This window comes from Podarcis melisellensis (assembly GCF_964234715.1).
Source record: "Podarcis melisellensis genome assembly, chromosome: 6".
Lineage (NCBI taxonomy): Eukaryota > Metazoa > Chordata > Lepidosauria > Squamata > Lacertidae > Podarcis > Podarcis melisellensis.
Window position 1 is genome coordinate 58,021,494 of NC_138538.1, and position 21,567 is coordinate 58,043,060.

Sequence of the window (21,567 nt, forward strand, 5' to 3'; positions counted from 1 at the left end):
ATGGGGAGATAACCAATTTTCATTCTGATTGTGGCTTTGCTTGCTGTGATCCCAATAACACTTGAGGACCCTATGCATGTAATTAAAGAAACAGCAGAGATACAGCTGCATGTCACATGTGTAGCATAGGATGTGGTTTGGCCCTCTGAAGGGCCTCAATTGAGTACATATATACTCAGACCATTTTTGATGTAATTCTCTGACACAGCGATTCTGAGTTCGTTGCATATCATTTAGAATAGCCTACTGATTCATCATGTATTGCATGCCGGAAACGCCAAATAAAGGTATATACTTTTGTTTACACTGCACAGATCACAGAGAGCTTCCACACCAGTTTGTAAACAACATGCTGCATTTTAATGAGTTGAGACCTTTTGTTACTGAAACCAAAAAAGGTGCACAAAATGCACTGGACCTAAAGTTCTAGTGTGGGGAAAAACAAAAGCACAGCTTTTGATGGAAATGAGTGGTCGGGCTATTTGTAATGAGATCCAGGACCTTTCACTCTAGGTCACCAATTACAATCCCTCTAGACTAACAGTCACTCAGAAGCTGTGACCACCTAAGAACTGTTCAATGCCTGTAAAGTGTCAGCAGTCTCATTTCCATTTATAATGTGCCAATGTCCACTTGCATCAAATTAATTCTAGGCCAAGTATCGAACTGGGAAAGGAGGCAGGAAGAGGCCTTATTCCTGGGAGAAGCAACGCGAAATGAAAAGAGCAGAGCACCACAGAGTTAAACAAGCACAGGCAAACGTGTGTGGGGGGGGGAGTTTATAGAAGACAGCTCCCTCACAGAATTAACAGCAATATGCCTTATAACAGGGACGGGGAGCCTGAGGCCTAGGGGCCCAATATTATCCTCCAGGCCTCCCTAATCTGACCCTTGTGACCATCTCCAAGCTACCTCCTCAGTTCTACTCCACACATTCCTCAAGAGCTTCTGAAGAATGATATTGCCTCTCGTTTGCTGGATGGGGGTTGGAGAGATCGTATGTAGAAACATCTTGAGTTTTGCATACTTCTATTTCTGTATTTAATCTCCACTGACAGACTGGCACGTCTCCTGAGTTGTGTGGGGGGCAGCAAAGTGGTTGAGGAACCCATAATGCAGGATTCAGGAGGCCTTAGTCACTTCATGGCTGCTGGTTGCTACTCTCAGCACCATATACTGAACAAAATCAGAAAACCATTTCCCAGAGACCAAACAGTACTGAAGGGGCCATTAGAATATTCTGTATATGATCCCAAAAAACTGTTTAAGGCATTTTCTCCTCTCTCATATGTTATCCCAAAGGGGGGAGGTTTTGAAGGTTTTTCACCAGCCAGAAGAACAAGGCTTTTTCTTGACAGTGAAAATAGGCCTATCTCAGGAATGTCTGGCTTGGGCAAGTAAAAGATAAAGAGCAAGGATGAATAGGTTGAATGGATTATTGGTTATTGTAACCCCAGAGGGAGGGACTGGACATATGTAAAACAAGGAAGTCCAAATATGGAGAAACGAAAGCTAAATTCTATACCATTTCCCATAAATCACATGTTTTCTTGTAAATCAGATGATAGACCGTCACAGGGGATATAAAAAGGGCTGGCAAGCCTAGAGAGGGCGAGCAGGCAATGAATTTTACCCTGTCTGTACCATTATTTTGTCATGATAAAATAAAAATGATTTTACTGCTGTCAAATTGACTTTTTGAAGCGAATTCTGATACTCCAAAGGGAAGGAACTAAGAAAAGGTCTTTCAGTATTACTTATATCATTTATATCACTTATATCATTACTTATAAAGAAGTTACCATTCATACGCATATTGGGATTCAACCCCAATTTATTCAGATTAGACAGGGTAAAATTTCCATGCCCATGTTCTAGTGAGGGTCTATTAGAAATCATCACATCAGTAAAACATATTTGTTTACAAATCCCCCCTCCCCCCAAAAAAGTTTAAGTATTGTTGCTCTTACCAGTAAACTAAGGTTTTGAGGAAACTGGCAGTAAAAGTAGGGCAGCTTATGGCTTAGTGACATTATAATGTGTCAAGCAAGTGATAAAATGGTAGTTTAAAAATGGGTCAGGAGAGCAAACAAAAAGATAAATGGAAAATGAAGACCACAAATCTTGCAAAGATGCTACATAGCTCATATAAAAATAGTAGACAATCTAATGAAGAAGCAAGGGCTTTGGTTAAGAGGGGAAACTCTGGGCTTTTACTCAAGACCTCTTAATGTGTATTAGTTACCCTTTAACCATCTGTTGTACTCATAATCAGGATGCTTAGACTGGATTTTCCTCTACTCTTCTAATGCATGCTTATGGATGAAGCAGGAATTCTAATCTGCTATACAGCTGATTCACATTCACATATGAGAAAGCTCCTACACGGAAAACGCTTCCTTCAGATAAATGAGCTGAAACTTGCATGTAGAGCAGCATGTGATCAATGCACTTTTCATTAACTCATGGTAGCCTTCCAGGTAGGGATTGTGTTATACATAAGGAGACCATTGAGCACTGTAATTATGGAACCAGTACATGACACATACACACCCAAAAAATGAAGATTAAATATTTGAAAGTACAAGGGCATGATCATATGAATGCTGCAATCAAAAAAAGGAAGATCTATTAAAGTGATACACAGCTTCCCATCTTAGTTTCCCAAGATATTTTTACAGATGAGTTTACACATCCATATTACATGATAACAGTGTTAGTGTGGCTTCCATGGTTAAGATAATGCCAAATGAGATAAAATTTATAATTTGTAAGAACAGAAGGCTATAATCACAGTTTTGTATGTTCCAGCTAGCAGAGCTGACTGCACACACTCTTCTTACTCAAGCAAACAATCAGCACATGAGTGTGTTGTGGCTATATTGAACAGTAAGCACTAAAAAAGAAATTTACCTTTGGCTGTATGTGCTTCTCTTTCTTCCCCACCCCCATGGGCTTGCTTCCTATAGTGCACCTACTAAAAACATGATTGCAACATGTACCCACCTCTGCTAAATATTGTGGGCTACGGCAAAGACATGCAATTTCTAGCCACTAGCTCATTCACAACCAGCTGCCTCATATATACAAGCCCAGTTGAATACAGGAAGCTCTGACTTTTCTGAAATGCAGTCCAGTCTCTTCTCATCTTTTCAAAAGAATTGCTAAACATCTTTGGGAGCAAACAAGAGAGAGAAGAAAGGGGATTGGGCTGAGTTTGACACCGCCTCAAATGTTGTTCCTGCAGCTAAATGCTTTACTCCGCTTTTATGGCTCTATTATCACTTCACAATGAACCTTTTTAGAAGACAGGAGCAGGTGAGACATGTGCTCTTTCTGCCTTTGGCAAAAGCTCTAAATTAAGTGGAATATCTCTTGCTATGTCTTCTGCAATGACAAGAAAACTCATGGTGATGGCTATCTCTATGGGGCATCTGGAGTAAGGCTAGTCAACCTAGGGTAGACAACCCAGCAAATGAATCTGTGGACCCCTTCATTTTATCCTTAAAGGCACCACATTTATGTTGTCCATACAGAAACACAAGAACATATTGATGTTAGTGACTCCATCTAGGTAAACAACCTAAATTTCTATTTTGGATTGCTACTGCCTGCATTCCAGAACAATGCTAGTATTTTCTATATAACCAATTAAAATCCCACAATAACGCAAATCAAAGAGGGAAAATTCTTACTACCTTTTAGAGCTTTTTATTATTGCAAGTTACAGCAAAGTTGCAGCAGGTATATCTGTTTCTAGGATTTCACTCAACACTCTTTAAAGTACTTTGTAGAAAGAAAATACAGCCTCAATAAAATTTGTTTTCTATAACAGCATGTTGCCCCATCTTCTTTTTTAAAAAAACTTCTGTTAATACTTTTTTTCTTATTGTATTTTAAGGCTGCCTTCCAAAAACCATAATATAAACTTTAGATGATGTTACTTCAAACCACTGTCAACTCATCGGTGCAAATTCATTTATTACAAGGCACTGTAGTACAGTACAGCTCTGATGTCTTTGAACATGCCTGTTTTTACTTTTGTTTTGATTCAGCATTTGAAAATTGTTCCTATTGATCTACCTTCTCAGCCAAAATGCATTTGCTTTTGTCACCAAGACAAATAAAAAAAACCCCAAGCAAATAAAAAAGCAACCTGTGAATGTAGTAAGGTGGTTCTCATCTCACAGTCAAAGGGTGCAAAGAAAATCTCCACGGAGATCAAAACCAATTAACCCGCAGTCCTTTCGGTTCTTATGACTCCTCTGAAAGTCAAAAGGATTGAATGTACTACATGCAGTTTGAGGAGGAATTCTTCGACAGTTTGGATTTTTGAAAGGACATCACCTTCTAGGAGTAGCTTGCACTGATTGTGATCAATGTTTTATTCTGCACTGGTAGCTGATGAGGGAAGAACAGGCCATATACTTACATTCCCCACAATGCATCATTTTTGCTGCGTCTCAAAACTGGCAGCAAGCGGGCACATCCAATAGTGTATTACTTCCTTCTCTCATTCATGATGGTGTCACACACAGGCTCTGTGATTCTGAAAAAGAAGCATTTCCCAGGTTCTGAGGACAGAGGTTTCCCAATCAATCCATCATGCTTTGTGTGCTAATGATAGATTCATGCATAAGAGACACCATAAACAGTGCAAGGCAGCAGGCATGAAAAGGAGTGAATCAACTGTCAACGGTTGCGATCTGAAGGACTGCAAGGCTGTGATTAGAATTTTCAATCACAGCTTCCACAATTCATCATGTTATTCAGGAAAGGATGAAGGGCTCTCCTCTCACCCCCCCCCCTTTTTAAAAAAAGCACACACCAGAAATCTTCCTTCATTGTTTCTCTTACCCAACCCCCAACCTCAGTATTAGCATAATAAGTTTCTAGGACACGGGATTGGGGGTGGGGTGGGGTGGAGAATACAAAACTTGCTGGTTTACATGAGCTTGAGAATGTATTGGCTACTTGTTGTTTGCAGGAATAAAAACCGCTGTAATAATCTCTTTAGGCACACTGATGAATTTTGGCAGAAATCAAGAAGCAAGAGTCTCCCACTTCTCTCCCTTGAGCTTCAGGTCATGTACCACATACATGCAAAATTCCAGCCCAATGACCCTGGGAGGGTAGCATGAGGCATAAAGAAACATATCCTCAGAATTTGCTTACAGTCCTCCCACAGATAATTTTGTTTTACGGTCTTTAAACAAAGTTACACATTATTTTTGACATCTGACCTAATTTATAAGGAGGTATTTAATTTATCAGGCATACTGCAGATAACACAGAATGAGCATATACTCTGCAGTTACAGTAACCAGGATTGTATACATTATATGATTCTGCTGCTCAGCAATGGAGATTGATTTGGGGCACATGTCACACTGCAGTGACATCCACAACCTTTGCAAATAGGGCAAGCAATAGCATACCGAAATCCTTGTGCCATCAGAGTCTAAAGAGCCAGAACCAGTTTCACGGGTGAGTGGTATTGTAGCACTAGGAAGAACTTTCTGCCAGTAAGAGCTGTTTCACAGTAGAACAGACTCTCTCCGAAGATGGGGAAGGGGAAGTGAGTTGGACTGGACAGCCTACAAGGTTCCATCCAACTCAATTATTCTACCTGCTCTTTGGGCACGAAGCCTGGAAGTTACATCCACCTACTAGTTGGCTTTTGCCTCAGTGCCTGCTCTTCCTCTTGAAGAAATAGAATCTGCCCAATCTAAGGAACCTAAATGATTTTCCTAATTTAAAAGCAATATAGAAAATACACAATTAGTGTATATATGCGAATGTACACAGACAATGACTAAGGGAAGGATGCTATCAGTTGTGTCAGCAGATCACAGTAAAGACATGACTCTTAGACAGACAAAACCTGAGGTCTCGCTCAAGGCAATATTTTTTGACAAATCCCCAGGCTGGATTTTATGACATTCCTGTGGAGTACAAAACACCATGATGCATGGCACACATGTTAAGATTTTTCAAACAACTATTCTTGAGGTAAGCTGACATTACTGTACAATTCATAAGCTGCTAAAACTTTGGAGGCATATTACAGAACATGGTTGAGAATTACTTCAACCTGCATTCTTCCTTCAAATCTCATAGCTAATCTCTGCTTTAGTGCCCAAACAAATGTAAAAATAGCCTAGAAATGGAATATCTATTTCTGTTCCCTAGAAAATATCACTTGCAGGAAAAGCATACTACAGATACACAAATCCTCTCCTTTCAAATAATCCTTCAGTCTAATCTTCCAGGGACCTATTTTGATCTTTCCCTTGGCAAGCAACATCCCTCAGCATTTGCTAACTGTTCCAGATCTTTTGAGCAAGAGGTCAGCTGTAATTCTGACAGCTAGCAAGCAAAACATGTGTGGATAACTACAAAGGGGGTTGGATATTAACATATTTTAACCCAGATTGACAGTTGAGTTGGTGAGATTATCATTTCGCTGCTCTGCCATAGGCCCTGATATTTAGTGAACCATTTCAACACTCTGCCAGGGGTGAAAAAGCCATTGTATTTGGCAGCAAACCTCTCTTGTTATTGGGAGGAAAGAGGGGGAGAGTTCTCACATAGGGCTACTGTAATCAACAGAAATAGAAAACTAATGTAAAACATGGAAGAAAAAACAGAATTAGAAATCTTAACCAGTATAAACAATTGCTAATTTAAAAAAAGGAAGGAAGGAAGGAAGTCACAAACAATTGTTCCTGTGTGGACCCTTTTCAGAGATTTGTGGAGTAGGTTGCGCTTTACTTTCATACCTGCCCAGGCACTTACTGAATATTTTTGCTCAGGCAAGTCAAAACACACTAACAAAGTCAGCTGCAGGGGACCATGTATGGACTGGCACCTACTGCTGAAAGAAGATACTAAACCCAATTTAATAATAATAATAATAATAATAATAATAATAATAATTTATTTATACCCCGCCCATCTGGCTGGGTTTCCACAGCCACTCTGGGCAGCTTCCAACAAAATATTAAAATACAATACAAAGCAAAATCTGGCAAAATTCCAAAATGTGCTCTGAGATTGAGGCAGAAAAATGGAAGCTTCTTCCAGAAGGGAAGAGAAGCATTTGAGAAATTGGATAATTTATTTCAGCACAGCAGTAATCCAGCTCTACAGTAGCCACACCAGACTCTCGGAAAAAGCACAAGGTTTCCAATCTGCTCCTCAAAGAAACCTGACAGTTATTGATTATGCATGAAAAAATAGTAACGCTGGCACTGTACACCAACTTCATGGGGCACACAGTTGGGGTTGCTCAACAAACTTCTTCTGATGGGAATAAATTTTAAAACCTCTTGGTCATCCTTACATTACATATCATCACCACATTAGAAAATATGTCTTCTGTTGGTTTTAGCAGTTATGATGAAGGTTATATCCCTACATGTTCTCACATGCAAGGCCAAACTACACATTAAAAATGTCTTTGCAATGTATGGTTTCTTAAAACATTTTACATCAGCTTTAATCATTGCAGCTAGCATAGAGGTAGAATTTAACCCTTTTCTTCCATGCTGTAGTCCTGGGGAAAATCCTTCTTCTGCAGCTGGTATTTGCTTTGAGGAAAAATCCTCTGTTGAGGCCAAAAAGCAGAACAGGAAGCTACCTTAGACCAGGCACCCCCAAACTCGGCCCTCCAGACGTTTTGGGACTACAACTCCCATCATTCCTAGCTAACAGGACCAGTGGTCAGGGATGATGGGAACTGTAGTCCCAAAACATCTGGGGGGCTGAGTTTGGGGGTGCCTGCCTTAGACTAAGTCAGATTTTGGCCCACCTAGCTCAGCATTTCCTACACTGATTGGCAGCTGCTCTCCATGGTTTCAAGAAGGAGTCTCACACAGTCCTCTTTGAATAAGTCAGTGGTTGACCCTGAGGCCATGTGAATGCAAAGCATGTGCTGGTGAGGAAGGTTCAAATTTCACTTCCGCACCAGTTGCAAACTTCATAAACTAATACCTTTTACCCTCTCAAGTAATGCTATTTTTATTTTTTAAACATTGAGGATTGCATATGAAAATTCACTTGACATCATGTCTCGTTTGGCCAACAAACTCACTGCCTGAAGCGGCTGCTTTGATTCTTCGAGGAAGGAGGGGGCATTCAATTTAGCCAGACTCTAGCAGCCCAGTTTAATCAGAAAAAAACTAGTAAAAGTAGGTTGGTAAAAATACAATTTCGAGCCAAATTACAAGTCAAATCCTATCATGTTGTGCTCCCATGAGAGCGCGATAGAGTCTGAACTCTCAGTTCCATCCCACTGTGTCATCCAAGTCCTACTACTTCCTTCCACATTTTTAAAGCATCTACTGGAAATTGTCTTGTAAGATAATTATGATTCACTAATTTATCTATTCACTGATGTTATCTACTGCAGTAGCAGTAGCTGTAGTATTTTCCCAACAAGTATGCATTTCTTAATGATACTAAGATATTAGTGATATTTTTTTTAAAAAAACCCTGAGCTTAACCTCTTCTGATCTTGCACTTGATAGAGAGAATATGTTGAAATAATGGTTACAGCAGTAACAGAAGACGGTGGGCAAGACAGGATCTTCAGAGATACAACGAATCACAAATGACCGAATGCTTTCCTAGTCCTGTCAGCTGATTCATAGGAAACAGAATATATAGATTTTGATTCACCATTTTGTTACTGAAAATGCTGTTCCAAATGCAGTTCACAAAGAGGAGAGTGTCTTAAATATATATTTGGCTAGATTGGCATGGCTTTTTGCCAGGTCTGACTAACTGGGCACATTTAATTGACTCTGGCTGATTGGCTTTGATGCATAACTCTTCAAGTTTCTGAATACAGGGTGGAATCCTATTGGTGTCCTCCACTAACAGAAGCCATCTGTCAGCAGAACAGGGAGGAAAGCATATTTTGGAAAATCCCTGCACTACCAGGTGGTGCAAAGGGATGCGGCTGGAGGAGGAGAGTATGCTACCAGTGGGATGGAACCAAAGAGACTAACACTCTGCTGCTCAAGGGTTCGCAGACATCTGCAAATGGCTTTGTAGACAAAGTGAAATAAAATATCGCAAACTATTTTTTCTCTAAGTATTAAATTTAAAACCAAACAAAATGGTATCCAATGGTAGTTATCAGTTCTTACTCAAGACTTCCAAGTAATTGACAGCTTGGATGAGGCCAGAGATAGTCGCCTGGTTCACATGCCAAAGCACACCATAGTGCAAAAGTGTAATTCTGTGGGCTCTGAGGGAGGAGATTTGGGACTCAGCTACATTAATAAAAAAAAAACCAAAAACAGCAGTCTCAATGTGTTATAAACATGCAACACCAGTTGGCGCTGTAAAGCACAAAATGTTTCTATGCGGTTTTACACAGTGGTATATATATATATATATATATATATATATATATATATATATATATATATATATATATAATTTATGACTTATTTATAGCGAGGTTTTTCCCCTCTGTGTATATCCACCCCATGTCTGCTTCACTATTCCTGCTTATTTTGCAGCTGTGGTGCACTGAGCAAAGCCATGGCTTGATAGTGTACCATACTGAGCCATGATTTGATTTAATATGAACCAGGGCTCAAGGTTTGTGTCTTCTGAACATGAGCTGCAAATCAAAAAACAAATGTACACAAAAATTGGTTACAGATTGTGCAGAGCTAAACCACAAATCCAGGAAGCCAAGTCAAGCAATGACTTAGCTCAGCACAGTGTGGTAGCAAAATGACTGGGGCAGAGCAAAACAGTCACAATCTTCTCCCCACGACCCACCCACCCTCCACACACACACATCTATGCTAAGCCATGGTTTCACTTGGCATAATGCGTGAACCAGGCTAATGTTAAGCAGTACGCACATCCCTCTCTAAACTAGGTACAAGCCTACACAAACAGATGGAAAATAGGCTAGAAAGGCAGACATATGTAAATCCCTGTTGGATTTACAAACATAGCAAAACATGACTTTTAGTAGGGGAGACAATAAGTAACTTTGTCTTTATTCTTGGTCAAAAAGGGGGTCACATCCCTGACCATGAGGTCATTTCCCCCCTTATGTGATACAGTTACCAACAACCACTGACACAACCAGGCAAGTCCTACACTGCCTGATCCAACCTATTGAAAAAAGCCAAACCCATGCTCCAAGGCAACAATAAAAATTTTGTCTTCAAAAAATTAATGTATGAATATTAAAGAGTGCTTGCTACCTTTTGTTGCATTTCTTGTGGGGAAAACCCCCATCATGAAAGTGTGGAAAGAGTTCGCCTTGCCTATGTGTCTTGGTAAACGGCTGTAAGACAGTTCATACTGCCAGTTCAATTGATTGTCTGCAGTGTGTAAAAATGGGACAATTTAGACTGTTGTTATTATGCACGATTATTGTGATGTACAGCTCTGACCTTTCTGGATAATATCTTGACTGTTCCCTGCAGCTTACCTGCAAGAAAACAGCCAAACTCATTCTCCCTCAGGTCCCTCCTTAAACAAATAAATCAGTGTGCTCACTGATTGAAATATTTCACTACCCATCAAGTTTGCTCTCTCCTTCCATTCTCTCAGACCAGCCTCCCTGACCTCAGTGTCACAGAGCAGTGATTAAATTTTAATGACATATAGCATCCAGCGGTAAGTCTAAGTGAGTAGTTATGCACAAATAATGCAGTTCTGTATAAAATTCAGCTAAATGGCTGATATGACTTTGTGTATATTTTTAGCACAGCCAGTCAAAGTACTGGCAGTCCCCCTGTCCCCAACTCCTTTAACCTTTTTCTTTTTGCAACCCTCCCAACCTAATTGCAAGGCATTAATTTTTGATGTCAGAAGACACTGGGTAGAAATTTGGATCCGACAAAGAAGAGTAAAAACCTTAAAAATCAGAAAAATGCATGTTTATCTTCCTCGTGATTTATGTAGCTAGTGCATCATAGAAGATTTTTTGTTTTTCTTTCTTCAAATTAGATCACAGAATCATAGTAGAGTTGTAAGGCAAAGGTCATCAAGTCCAACCCCCTACAATGCAGAAATCTCAGCTAAAGCATCCATGACAGAGGGCCATACAACCTGTATGCATTTCTTCAAATGAAATAAAAATGGAATGCATCAGTGTAATACAAGTCTAATGCAACAACAAGGCAGAGATATTTCAAAAGCATAAGGCTTAGATCCATAGAAAACTACATAAATGCTTCTCAAGGCATATAGTATAGAGACAGAGCAATTTTAATGTAAAGATTACAGGTAGGTTTTGTTAGCATTCTAGATTTTGCTTCAGACATACCCTAAGAGGCACAGGCTATGTGGGCTTAAGGTAAAGGTAAAGGTACCCCTGACCATTAGGTCCAGTTGTGGATGACTCTGGGGTTGTGGTGCTCATCTTGCTCTATAGGCTGAGGGAGCCAGCGTTTGTCCAAAGACAGCTTCTGGGTCATGTGGCCAGCATGACTAAGCTGCTTCTGGCGAACCAGAGCAACGCACGGAAACACTGTTTACCTTCCTGCTGGAGCGGTACCTATTTATCTACTTGTACTTTGATGTGCTTTCAAACTGCTATGTTGGCAGGAGGAGGGACCGAACAACAACAACAATGCAATGTGACATTTTTGTTTCCCTTAACAGACATCAGGTACACAAACACAAACGGGACATGTCTCTGAAACTCTCCATAATATATAAAAATCTGATAAAAACTGGTACATATTTAGCTATGGTTTGGGACATTTGCTGGAAGGATAAAATGGGATGGTGGAGATAACCACATATGCCACCTTGAACTCCTTGCAGGAAATACAGGATATAAATTTAATTATGATATATATAAAAGTAAGGAAAGAAAACACAACAATAAGTGTGTAATATATTCTTTGCTTCCAACTTTTATAAACCATTTTCTTTTTCTTTAAGAGTGTTTAGGGGGGAGAGGTGGAATTACTACATACTGATTAAATTTTGATACAGTATTGGAGTTAAATAGAACAGCAGGCCACCAGTTGGCCATTATTATTATTATTTTTCATAATAATAATAATAAAATGCAAAGCAGGAAAAATCTTTCAGAAGAGAATTAAACCACTAGTAAGCACTTTAGGAAATCCTACTGCTAGTGTTTTAAAGGGTTTATCCAGCTGAGTTAGTCGATTAGCAGACTGTTAAATCATTGTGGAGATGTGTTTGGAATTATAAACATCCTTGTGTATACTCAGGAAATCTTGGAAGAACATACATAACCTCACTTATCTGTAAGGCCTGCATAATATCAAAATGTTTAGAAAATCAGCTGTTTAATAAACAGAAATTATTTGTAAATTATACACACACATTTATACAGGGTTATACGGGCACACATTGTGGATTTAAATAGCCATGGTTTATGGATACCAGAAGTTTAATCAAAGGCTATTTCACTGCAATAAAAAACAAAACAAAACAAATATGATGATATCCTACTACACCCATGGTGAATATAATTTTACACTTGTCATTTTCCTGATACTGTAGGCTGCTTTTCTTCTTTCTAGATTTTCTGTGTTGTGCTTTTTGAAATATGCTGTGACATATAGGGAAAAAATGATAAGAAATGGAAAGACGAAATAGGCTCCATTTACTTTAAGTGGGTAATTTTCTCTTGTGCAAATTTTCCAGGATGCCAACATGAAAATATTTATTTGCAAATACCACTTATGAGGCTATGAAACCATACAGTGGTTCCTCACACAATTTCTCCAGTGACTCTACGCAAACTCCTATTTATTTATTTATTAAAATTTAAACACTATAAAACTAAATAAAATCATATTTGGGTGGAAGAGGTAGATAATATATTCCCAAAAGGTTTATTTTTACACCATTCAGCAACCGTACGTCATGATGCCAGCAAGAATGAAGCTTTGTCCCATGCTGAAATTAAACCTCCATTCAAATCTATCATCATTACAGTTAGTGATTACAATTTGCAAATCACTAGTTTAAAAGCCAGGTCCATGGGGAATTTTAATTTTGTAGCAAAGTGTGATAATACTAAGAGACCCATGTAAATCTTGAGATTCTGGGAAGATTAGCTTGCATTCATAACAACCCTTGGGCAAGAGATGGTGAAGCAGATGTATGTCTGCAATATTTTGATATTCAGCATCAATGTTTTAAGCCTTAAGATGCCCCCAAAATAGCAGGTATGAAGAGAACTCAGAACCAAAACAGCACATTGCATAGTGAAAACCATGCCACACACGCCGTCTAAACAATTAACCCACTAATCCGTACATTAACCCGATAAATATCAGAGATCACAATGAGCTAAATACCATATACAACCTGGCTTGCAACGATAGCTCAGTCAGTAGAGTGGTAGAGTGGGTCTGAGCCCCACGTTGGGCAAAAAGATTCTTGCATTGCAGGAGGTAGGACTAGATGACCCTCATGGTCCCTTACAACCCAACAATTTTACGATAGGTAGTGCTGAACGTGAGATGGAACTCTGACAAAAGTGCCCTATACAGGTTTTGAAGAACTTGTATGGAAACCGAACAACATTGAATGGACACAACCCAAATTTCTTGAGATTCAAGGTTCTTCCTCCCTCCCCGCCCCCCCCAATAAGTTTCTTAATTACATTACATTACAAAAGTGAAGAACAAGACGCAAGACTTCATAGGGCATACCTGTTCCACCGGCTTTGCCTTATTGACCTTCCTTTCCTGCCTAATACGAAACTGTAAGCCTGCAGACAAAGCCAGTGCTATTTTTCATTTCTTCACAGCAATGTTAGGTGCTTTATAAATAAACACCGTATTTATTCTGGAGTAGCCAATCCACTGCAGAGCATCTATTGAAAATGCCAGGACCTCAAGCATCAGCAGATGACAGAACCAAAGGAAAATTGTTAGCAGGCCTCCTTCAATAAAGAGGCTTTAAAGTTGTGGATGTGATAAATAGCCGCATGCTTACTTTCTCTGCTTTAAACTTGGATTACACCAGGTATCCTTTGTAACTGGCTGCTGTACCGTAAACTTACAAGACGTTGAACTTTTGAACCGTGGCACAATGGCTTGCTCTCAAATGGTTTGCTATCAAAGATTGCATTAGGGTAAAATGCTCCTTTTCTTCAAAAACTGTCAAACAAACTCACTATATATAATTGCTTCACATTCCTCATGGCATGAATAGCAGGGGTCTCACTAGACGGTAATGTTCTATCAGCATTATTATTACACAATCATTCAAACCCTGGAACTCAGCAATTAGGACTTACCATTAGGATTCAATTGGAAACATACACCAAAAAAATAAACTCTAGATTTTAGGGGACCCTACAAACACTGAAGTAAATACTACTGGAGATTTAGACAGCAATTCTCCACACAACTGCATAGGCATAGGTCTCACTTGAATTCAGGGGGGTTTACTTCTGAGAAGACTGAAAGGAGATATGATAGCCATCTTCAAATACCTAAGGGCTGTCTCATGGAAGATGAAGGAAGCTTGTTTTCTCCTGCTCCAGAGGGTAGGACTCAAACCGATGTATCCAAGTTACAAGAAAGGAGATTCCAATTAAACACAAGGAAGAACTTTCTTAAAGTCAGAGCCGTTCGACAGTGGAATGGACTCCCTTGAGAGATTGAGGACTTTACTCCCTTGGAGGTTTCAAAGCAGAGGTTGGATGGCCATCTGAAATGGATGCTTTAGTTGAGATTTCTGCATTGCAGGGGTTGGACTAGATGACCCTCAGGGTCCCTTCCAGCTCTATGATTCTATGATTCTATATACATCTATCATTGTGCACACATATTGGTAGATTTTTTGGTCCCCAACCTGCCTTCCTTTACAATCAGCTGCCATGATTGTATTGCAGTGGACTCACTCCATGCCTGGGAAAGCTTAAGGCCAATTGTGGTTTTATGGTCTTCCTAATCATCATCTTAGTTTTCCAAAAATGCAAAAGCTCCATCACCGAGGTATCTGAAGAAGTGTGCATACACACGAAAGCTCATACCAAGAACTAACTTAGTTGGTCTTTAAGGTGCTACTGGAAGGAATTTTGTTTATCCATCACTGAGGGATGCTGTGGGTAATAATAATAAAAAAGCAAAAAAAAACCCTAAACCAACAATTATGGTAGCTTCCCCAATAACACTGGAACTGCTTTAAAAACACACACACACACAAAAAAAAACAATTTAACGGACAGGTAGGATTTCCAGAGTATTGCATTTTGGAGAAACTAAGATGACTGTTGGCAGCCAGAACAGCTGCCTCAGTAGCCATTACAATGGGCAGTGGGCTGTGACCACTCTTGAAAGGCCTGTTTTACTGGTGTGGTGCTGATGATGTAGCTTGGGAAAATACAAGCTAATTTTACATCGCATCATGTCACACTGATGTAATAAGCACCCAGCTCACAACTCTCTCCACATCTACAGTTTCACCACCAACACACTCTTGGGAGCTGGAAAACAAGGAAAATAAAAAGTGAAGAAATACAGTTGTTAGTGCCAAACCCTAAGTCATTGCCTAATTTCCAGTTTAGCAGAAAGCCATGAGAGTTATTGCCAGGGGAAACTAATATTAAAAAAAATGTGCACCTGAAATAAGGATTCACATTTGGATTTTGAATACATTTGCATGAAGTTTTCTTTCACCTTAGTGTGAAATACAGTAGTACCTCGGGTTACAGATGCTTCAGGTTACAGACCCCACTAACCCAGAAATAGTACCTCGGGTTAAGAACTTTACTTCAGGATTACTACAGAAATTGCATGGTGGCGGTGCGGCGGCAGCGGGAGGCCCCATTAGCTAAAGTGGTACCTCAGGTCAAGAACAGTTTCAGATTAAGAACATAATTCCAGAATGAATTAAGTTCTTAACCTGAAGTACCACTGTACATGTTTTTCTCACTGCATGTATCAATAATTTTCATATCACAAATATGTGGTAATTTGGCACTCAAAAATATGTTTATGACATTAATGTTTCATTTACAATCATTCCAGAACTGCCTCAAACTTTATAACTTGAATGTTCTATCCTTAATAAAGCTATCATTGGAGATGTAATTTATCATTCGTGAAGACTAAGATTAATCAATGAACTGGAGGTTAACCTATCAGACAACATCAACCCAACATACTGAAATGAATATGCTACTCAAAAGGAAGCTCCTCATGTAATTCAGTTCATTTGATTTTCAGGTGATAATATATTGCTAGGAAGAAAGAGATCAGAAAAATAAGACTTTTCTGCAGCATGTTAAAATTTGTGCTTTGTAATTTACCAAAAGGAAGAAAATGAATCATGTGGAATCATTCCATACTTATTATAGAACTAGAACTAAAGAGAACATTTTCTTTCGAAACTGTCTCACCTATAAAGCAAATATCACTAAGCACATTCATCTACCTGATTTAGAGGGTTGTGCACTAACTAGCCTCGACCAAATCCTGAATCCTGAACCAAAATGGGTCAGTTTGGGTCAACCCAAGATTTCTTGACAGCTTTTTCTTTGTAGCCCCCCTTGATTTCTTGAGGCCATCCCTTTTGTACATAGACGTTCCTAGTTTTTTGAAAATGCTAACTTGGAGTCTAAGGCTATACATCTTTACGTGATTCTGACTTGAACTGTTTGCAAGCACAGGAGCGAAGCTATGCAGTACAATCCTATGCATGTCTATTCAGAAATAAGCCTCATCGACTTTAATGACACCTACTCCTACCTAAGTGTTCACTGGACTGCAGCCTCAATGCATTCGAAAGCAATTCATTTTCAACTTAAAAACCAAGGATGCAGCCTTGCAACAACAAACATGGAAAGACCAAGAGGAAAGAACACAAGGAGCTGGAAATGTGTGCAGCATTTCTATACAGGCACAAGATACATTAGGTCTCCATTTGTTTAGAATGTTTGAGATTCGAAGATATAAGAATATGTACAGTGAGGGGGGAAAGTATTTGATCCCCTGCTAAATTTGCCCATTTGCCCTCTGAGGAAGAAATGACCAGTCCATAATTTTAATGGTAGGTTTATTGTAGCTGTGAGAGACAGAATAACAACAGGAAAAAACCCCAGAAACCCAGAAGACAAAAGTCAGAGATTGATGTGCATTATAATGAGTGAAATAAATATTTGATCCCTTTGCAAAAGATGACTTAGTACTTGGTGGCAAAACCCTTGTTGGCAATTACAGAGGTCAGACGTTTCTTGTAGGTGGCCACCAGGTTTGCACACATCTCAGACAGTATTTTGTCCCACTCCTCTTTGCAGATCCTCTCCAAATCAGTAAGATTTCAAGGCTGATGTGTAGCTACTTGAACCTTCAGCTCCCTCCACAGATTTTCGATGGGATTAAGGTCTGGAGACTGGCTAGGCCACTACAGGACCTTAAAGTGCTTCTTCTTGAGCCACTCCTTCGTTGCCTTGGCCGTGTGTTTTGGGTCATTGTCATGCTGGAATACCCATCCTTGACCCATCTTCTGGGTTTCTGGGGGTTTTCCTGTTGTTATTCTGTCTCTCACAGCTACAGTAAACCTACCATTAAAATTATGGACTGGTCATTTCTTCATCAGAGGGAAAACAGGCAAATTTAGCAGGGGATCAAATACTTTTCTCCCTCACTGTATGTGCAGAAGAATCATACCATATTTCATTGACTCATTACACTCCCTATATGAGTGCAAAATATTTGTCAAAAATCAAAGACCTAACAGATGTTTAACCTATCCCATGCACTGAGATGGAGAAAGGAAATTGGTTTTGTGTGTGCTGTGTCTGTCACCACATCGGGCTGCCTTTGACTTCCTTTTTGGCATGTGGCTCTCTTGTTTTGTGGCAGGTTGTACTTTATGAAGAAAAGAAACCTTGCACTGTTGCTGTAAGTAATACAACAATCCCTTTAAAATATTACAGTATGTAATCCTCTGCAAGTTAACTACATGCCGAGTGAAGAAGAATCGCTTTTGATCGTTCCAAATTTATCTGGCACTAATTAGAGCTTAATAAAAAGGGGGGGAAATGCAGGCAGCAATTAATTCCCAGGTGCACTAACAAGGTACAGGAAAGTAGGATTCTTGCATGACATTGCCAGTGTCATTGTAAAACAGGAAATGACTAGCTGAAAATCCACCAGCAAATGAGGGTGACACTCTCACTGAAGAAAAGTCATCCATGCTACATTTTCCACAACGAAAAGGGAGGGAAATAGATTCTGGAAAGGTCCCTAATTTCATGGTTTGGCAGATGCATAGTTAGGACACAATATGAAGTCATGCCTATCAGGTGAATCTCATTTTGCAGTGAAGTATTAATCTGCTGCTAATACACTTTATACCTCATAGTTTGAAGGAGAATAATGGCATACATGGAAGATGTCAGGATTCAGCCCCAGCTGCACACTGGAGCAAGGACAGGAAGAAAGGATATAATTTAACTGCATATTTTATTTTGTAAAAGTGAACTGAAAATTGAAATATTAATAAAATATTTGCCACAATGGCTGTTGATGAACTAAACAGCAGTTCGCTTTTATGAAGACAAGGTGGCTCACATTAAAGTTTAAAAGGAAGTGTGAGTTTTTCATTAATTACCCTGATGCTAGATTGCATTAAAGGCACAGCTGAAAGCTTAAAGGGGGGAAAACACAAGGTACTAACTTGCCCCAAATAATACATTATTATTATTATTATTATTATTATTATTATTATTATTATTATTATTATTCGATTGGCTGGAAATAAAATCATTTGTCCATTACAAGTGATCTGTTTCTAATTGGTACATAAGCCAATTCCAATTACTTAATAGTAGCTCTATTAATATATGGGACTACTTGGAATCAAGAAGGCTGTGGTTTTGATTTTTACTGAAATCTGGGTAATGGCAACTGGCATGTAGATTGGTCTCCTAGGTATGTTCTTTTGACTGCCATTTATCCCAAGTAGAACTTGAAGGACATTTTGCATATGACATTGAATAGCCTTATTATCTTGCTAAGTACCATAAGTAAAGCCACAAATCATCAACTTTAAATGTGTATTAACACTTCTGCTGCTGGCTTTGCTTTCCAAGTGTGATCACATTACTCAAATAATGTTTATTTTGCCACAGACATTTCTAAAACCATAATTGACTGATGGTATATATTCATATTTAATCTTAGAAGTAAACTAGAAAGGCTTCCTACAGGTCTCTCAAAACCGTAGCTTACTGCAGAAAAGAGGAAATGTCTAGCATTGCTATTTAATTACTTGCTGAAATAACATGCAACCTCTTGCTGTTTTTAATGTGATGTACTTTTCTTCAACTGTATTTAACAATATATTGAATAACCCTTATTACCCTAAGCAAATGATTTTTTTCATACAAACCTGTACTGCAGAAAATGAAAAAAGTTTAATTGTCTATGTTCACCTTTTAAGGAAATTCCATAACTGTGTGGCAGTTTTCTACAACTTTAAAAAAAAACACGTGGTTTATCATGGTTTCAAAAATTACTAAATTTTCCTTCCAGCAGCACCTTAAAGTCCAACTAAGTTAGTTCTTGGTATGAGCTTTCGTGTGCATGCACACTTCTTCAGATACACACTTCTTCAGATACACTGTGTATCTGAAGAAGTGTGCATGCACACGAAAGCTCATACCAAGAACTAACTTAGTTGGTCTTTAAGGTGCTACTGGAAGGAAAAAATTTTTTTGTTTTGACTATGGCAGACCAACACGGCTACCTATCTGTAATCAAAAATTACTGTGTCCCTAAAGTACAGCAGGCGCTTAAAAAGAAATACCACTGGTTTCCATCGATAATGCTCATCAAATTTCAGTTTAAATGTGACACTGACATGTTGAAAACACTTATGTGGGTAGGTGTTTTACAGAATTTCTCTGTCATTTAGCTGCTATCCAACATGAGCTTCCTTGGTTTGCCAGCTTTCAACCTCCCTCCCAATGAAGCCTTTCTTTTTTTCTTCTTTCTGCTAACAGCATATATTGAGCCCATCCTGTACGAAAGACTTGTAGCAAGGCTTTATCCCATTCCTTCTGTCCACTAGTGACTTCCTAATTCCCTGCCTCTGCTAAGCCTCTATTCTTCATGTTGTGCCTCATCCACATAACCTACCCATAGTCCTGTTTCTAAGCCAATGGCATGACCTCACTTTAGCCACTCTGCCTCTGGGGTCTCCACTCTCTAGCTTTCTTACCTTGTGGGTTTTCTTCCATTCAGCCTCCAACCACTACACACTTCTGTTCCCAAACCTCATGTAAAGAGCCAAATAAATGATAATAATTTTATTATTTATATGTCTCCAATCTGACTGGGTTGCCACAGCCACTTCTACTTCCATCACAGAAAATAATCACTGTGTGGTACAACTCCACAGGACAAGCCATATGTGTGATCAGCTCCCTAGTTTTTGCCCAGTTGCAACCACAACAACGTACTTCCACATGGATTGTAGAGATCTCAGAGGCCCTGTTGTAAGTGTGCACAAAGGAAAAAAATAATTTTCTGCAGAGTTGCATTGGGTCCTGTTTCAACATGTGACTCAAATGTTGACAGGCTTTCAACATCTGGTTAGTTTTGCTTCAGTGTGGCTTGTTCTACTTGCTTATTATATATAGCATTGGAATTGCTTGCTGTTAACGAGATTGATTCATTCAAATTGTATTTTAGGACTGTATCTATGTTTACTCCATTGTGAGCCTTTCTGAGCATTACTGTAGAAGAGCAGGATGCAAATGATAAAGTCAACCCCTCTTGCAACAGTGTGCCTAAAATTTCTCCAGCTATATGAAGAGCCACTCAATAAGATAGTTTGCCACCTGCAGCTGTGCCACACAGACAAGAAGTCTTGATAGAAAACAACCTTTATGTGGAGTAGTTTGAAGCATAAGAACGACTGGCATACAAACAATTTCCAAATATGAGGTGGGTCCATACAAATAAGATTATATAGTATGAAGTGATTTTTTTTTAAAGAAAACTTCTTGCACAAACTTTCTATTTGAAGGGAAAAGAAAGCTATTATTTTCCAGTGAGACAGAGAAGGCAGGGAGCAGGACACTGTGGTTATAGAAAGGCGCCTAGGCTGGGACTGCTCTGACACTGGAGGGAACGGGGAGGGGAAAGGGAAGGCAGCCAGGTGGCGGATGCCAACTCTCCTCATCTTCTTGCCACCTCCAGCAAGCGCTGCGTTGCTCCTCAATACATGTAGAAATGATGACACACACACATTGTGATTCACAATACATTGCCAGATCAAATATTATGAAATTGCTATCGCAATGTGGCCTTTGAACCGTTTTTGGATGGTGTACCAATTCATCGCCCATCCCTACCCCATGATGCTTAACCATCTTCTACATGAAGCCACTAGTAGGTTTGGGCTGCAGTACCATCAGTGTGCTGACAACACTCAGCTCTATCTATCCTTTCCTTTCTATTCTCAGATCCCAGGGAAACTGCTGAAATCCTAAACAGGTGATTAGAAGCATTTTCGGGATGGATACTATCAAGCAAGCTGATGTTGAATCCAAGTTGTAGGTGGAGAGATTCC

The 21,567-nt window shown here is 39.3% G+C and overlaps 1 protein-coding gene across 6 annotated transcripts in view; it reads right to left on the minus strand.

Moving 5' to 3' along the window:
• Positions 1 to 21,567, minus strand: part of DAB1 (DAB adaptor protein 1) — a 642,426-nt gene that overhangs the window by 166,225 nt on the left and 454,634 nt on the right. For 4 of the 6 annotated variants that reach the window (XM_081915801.1, XM_081915802.1, XM_081915803.1 and 1 more), the window contains one exon: positions 4,433 to 4,549. The exons of the other annotated variants lie outside the window; for them this stretch is intronic. The gene's annotated coding sequence lies outside the window, so the exon portion shown is untranslated. The remainder of the gene's footprint in view (positions 1 to 4,432; positions 4,550 to 21,567) is intronic. 6 annotated transcript variants of the gene reach the window in all.